The sequence below is a fragment of the Ceratotherium simum genome, chromosome 25, assembly GCF_057802395.1.
Source record: "Ceratotherium simum simum isolate JZ-2026a chromosome 25, ASM5780239v1, whole genome shotgun sequence".
Taxonomy (NCBI): Eukaryota; Metazoa; Chordata; class Mammalia; order Perissodactyla; family Rhinocerotidae; genus Ceratotherium; species Ceratotherium simum.
Window position 1 is genome coordinate 13,102,597 of NC_141924.1, and position 4,688 is coordinate 13,107,284.

Below are 4,688 nucleotides of genomic sequence, written 5' to 3' on the forward strand. Positions count from 1 at the left end.
TTTTTTTTAAATCGTGAAAAATTTAAAACATACACAAAAATAGAACAGCACAATGGACACTCATTCACCCCTCAGCCTGATTCAGGATTTCCACCCTTGCCCCATCCTATTCCCCCTTCCATTATTGTTACTGTTATAATAGTTTAAACCAAATACAACCCCCCCATCAAGTGTCTCTAAACCAATCTCAAGGCCATTATCACATCTGATAAAATTAACAGTAATTCCTTAGGAGCATTTATTACTCAGTCAAGATTCAGATTCCCATTAGCTCCAAAAGCTTCTTTTCCAGTCGGTTGATGACATGATCATTTTTAATGACCCACTCTCTAGAGGGACACCAGGTTTCCAAGTTGTCACTCAAGCACCGAGGGCAGCATCCTTTTGGCATGTATTTGTGGACCCCTGTCCAATTATTTCTAGAGGACAAATTCCTAGAAGGGGACTTTCCAGGTCAAAGCCTACGCACTTTTTTAAGGCTTTTAATAGCATTTGACAAATTGCCCTCCAGAGAAATCGTACCAATTTACACTCCCACCAGCAGCGCCTGGCACCCTGGACAGCCTTGGGTTGTTAATGAAAGGAAATGGAAGGGAGAGAAAGCAGGTGGGGAGAAGAGCGACGAGGAAGAGAGGCGTGGAGTGAGAGCAGCAGTGTGGCATCGTGGGCCTCCCGGCGCCCCCCGGGGCCAGCCTGCCCGAGCCTGAGGGGGGCTCGGAGAGCCAAGGGCCCTGGCCCACCAGTGACCACGCCAGATTAAGTAAGTCCTAAAGCAATGATTCAGTTGAGACGGAGAACAAAGCTGGAGCAAAGACTCTTCGATCCATTCTAATTAGGAGCTGCCTTCCCAGAGAAATCAGGAGCAGGCTGCCACGGCTGAAGGCAAAAAAGAAAAAAAAAAAAAATGCTGCAGCCCAGCTGTGCTTGAAGCTTGTCTGTTTTCCTAAAATCCCAAGAAAGAGCTCCATCGGCTGGGCTCATGGTCAGGAGACCCTGTTCCGAAGGTTGTAGAACTTGACTTGGGGCGAGGATGGCCAGCCTCAAAGGCCGTAGGACCTTCTGTTCCTGCACTGGCCAAGGGCAGCGGGACGAGGGCAGGGAAGAGACCCAAACGTGACACGTGGTAGGCACCTACCTGGCGGCTGCTGTTTTGCTGTAGCTTAAAAGCTCAGGTTTATTTCAGGTTTGAGAAGAGTGAATAGAATTAAGCTACGTTTGAGGCCTGGCTCTGCACACAGAAGTGGAGACAGGCTGGCTCTGGCTCTCGCATCCGGGGCTGGGTTGGAGGTTGACTCTGTAGGTGGACATCACGCTGCTCTGCTGGCCCGACTCCTCCCCTCCGGTTTGTGCTGTGATGTTCACATGTCGAGTACAAGACCCAGGGAATCACAGTTGTCCAGCCTTCAGCTCACAAAGCTGTTCCCACCGTGAGCACCGATACCCTGACTTAAGGACTCCAATGCGTTCACGGGGCCGAGTCCAGGGTCTCTTATGTGCTGTATCATTTGTAAGATGGCATTTAAATTAGGAGCACGCAGGATCCAGGTCATGGTGGATTCTTGCTGTTACAAATGGAAGTTTTCAAGCAAAGATCAAGAAACAGTCTCTGGAGCAATCTATCAGCAATTAACACATATCTCAGTCTTATTTTGTACGGCATCTCTTGGAAGTGGGTGTTTTGTACCCAACTTCACCAAAGAGGAAACTGAATCCCAGAAGGTGACGTGACTCACCGGGCCGGTAGGAGCCAGGACTTGAACCTGGGTTCCCTCCCACTCAGGCCTCTTTCTGTGACCTCGGGCTGCCTTCTGGGCGTCTGTGTGCCTTTTTTGTCCCCCGCTCTTTACCTCATTGCAGATTCCAACTATAGCTCCCTTTCCCAGTGGTGCTGGGGCTCAAGAGCTGAGGAGGGCATAGCAGGGCCCCCAGGAGCAGCCCCGTGAGCCCCACTTGGCGCCAGGATCTCCCCAAGGCCCCTTCACGCCTGATTCTTCTCACTCAGCTTTCACAAGATCCTGGGAGGCCGAGGCAACGTTGCCATTTCACGGCTGAGGACACTGTGGGCCTGTGACCTTCTTTCTGAGTGAAGCTTTCCAGGAGTGCCCACGGCTGCTTGGGGGATCTGTGACCCTCAGGAAACACCTTGAGGAAGGTTGGGTCCTTCCCAGCAGCCTTCCTGCAGCACTTCCTGCTCTAACAAGCAGAAGGGGCCGCGACTCCGAGAAGCCGAGTGTGGAGCTGTGTGCCCGTGCACGGTGTGGAGGCTCTGGGGTCAAAGGGCCCTGGGTTCGGATCTCCGCTCCGCCGCTTCCTCGCTGAGTGACCTTGGGCAAGTCACTTCACCTCTCTGGGCCCTAACGTCGCCTCCCTTGGATGGCTGCTGAGGATTCACAACACGGCAATACTTACAGAATGCTCGGCCCCTGCTGGAACCATCCCTGTTCACGCTGTCATTATCACTGTTGCCCCCGTCCTGGGTAATCCAAGCAGTTGAGTCTGCTGCCCCCCCACCCTTCATCCAAAGGAGGGCTGGGGCTGGGAGGCCTGGGGCCCCTGGGAGTGACCCCTGGGAAGTGGCCCACCGTGGCCCAGAGAAAACTGGAGAGAGGCCCAACTGGGGACCAGGAGGCTTGGGTTCAAGTCCATCTCTTCCCTCACTGGGGGCCTTTGCCTTGGGGGCCTCGGTAACGACAAGATTGGACTAACAATCCCCAAGAGTCCTGTGGTTTTAACTTCTTTGTTTCTCTGTGCGCAGCAGGCAAGCGAGAAGGGGTTAATGAACAGCTCCCGGCATAGAGGCAGTGTGTCTCAATTGACCTTGGCTTTCTGAGTATCAACCACGTGCCAGGCCGTCCTAGGTGCAGGATCTTCAGCAGCAAACAGGAGAAGTGATGCCCTTCTCTCTGCCTCCTGGCTCATACAGTACAGTGGGGGAGAAAGACAATAAGCAAGTTAACAAATGTATATCCAAGTTGTAAAAGCTGCTTGAAGGAGAAGACCGGAGCCCTCTAAACGAGACTACGAAGGAGGCTTATTTTAGATTGGGGAGGAGGTTGTCCAGCAAAAGCTTCTCTGTTGAGATATGAAGGGGTAGGAGTTGGGCAGTGAAACAGGGAAATTGTATATCAGCCAGCGGGAGCAGCATGTTCCAAGGTCCTGAGGCAGAGAGGAGCAGTAGCCTCAATCTCTTAGCAGATCTCAGCAGAGCTTCCTCCTCTGCCCTCACTCTCCCAGGGTTTCCACATGCTCTTCTCTCCCAGGTGTTGGGACTTCCAGCCCTGAGAGAGTAGCCAACACCAGATATGGGGAACAGATGCTCAGATATGAGCCTTGAGCTAAGGTAGGGCTCCACTTCTTCCCCTCACAGCATGGGCAGCCCTGGGGCCCCACACAGGACTGACCCAACACCAGGCTCATCCACGGCATGCAAAATCAGAGCAGAGGCCTGTGGGAGGCCTCCGCTGAGAGACAGAGGGAGTGAGAGCCACGTGGGGCAGGAGAGGATCCAAGACCCTCAGACTGTGGCTGGGCCAGCTGGGGAGGTGCCTTCATCTACCCAAACCTCTCATCGCACTGATGGGAAGATACAGGCACAAGATGTCCCAGCGCACAGCCCTCGCGGTTCACGCACCGTGTGCCTTCCCTTCTCTCCCGCCCCTCCCCGTGACGGAGCAGGGCATGCCCACTTCAGCACCGAGGAAGCAGAGGCTCAGGGAGGTGGAGTGACTTGCCCCAACCACACAGCCAGTAAGGAGGGAAGGCGATGAGCCCTGGCCAGCTCCTCCTCTGTGCTAGGCTCCTTATACCCTTCATCTCTTTTAATCCTCACGGCAGCCCTTCCAGATAGGCATGATTTTGCCCATTTTAGAGATGAGGAAACGGAGGCTTAGAGAGGCAAAGCCAATTACTCACATTCAGTCAGGGAGTAGAACGCAGACAGAACCTGTGCTCTTTTGGTCATTAAGAAGACACCCAGGTGGGCAAGTATGTACCCAGGAAGGACATGGCAGGAAAACCCACATAATAAAAACCCCATGAACTTTGGTAGCCAGAACCCCCAGCTGGGGGCCCGAGAAAGTCCCCCCCAGGAAGGGTGGAGGCAAGGGTTATGAAGTGGTGGGGAGGGGCGGGTGATAGCCCAAGGTGACACTTACTGAGGGCCAGGCACACAGTGGGCCTACGGCAAACGTGAGTTCCCTTGACCACCTCCTTGGGGACCCTGGTGCAGATCCTGCCACCACCACAAACCACCCAGTGGGGGGCTCATTGTGCAGTCAGGGGCTGCCCGAGGCATCTGCAGGTGGGCCTGTGCCCCTCACCACTCTCTTGGCAGCCTGCCGCCCTCCAGTCCTGTGTCGGCTGCAGCAGAGCCCCCGGGATCCATATCCCGCACAGCCAGTGCTACTGGACGCCTGGGCCATGTCATGTCACACCTCGCCATGCCGCGTGGTGCCCTGGCCAGCCGAGCTCACCGACCCCTCCAGGACAGCAGCAAGGGTAGTGGAGCCCAGCGGAGGCCGAGGAGGGGAAGATGGGGCCGGCAGACCCTCCTGACCCCGTTCGGACCGCACTCACTTCCAAGAGCATCTGCTCAGGCGGGCGCGGGCTGCACGGGGCACTGGGGCAGAAACAGCCGGCGCCCGGCCAGCCATGTGCTCGCCTCTGGGGCCTGCCTGGTGAGGAGGCCC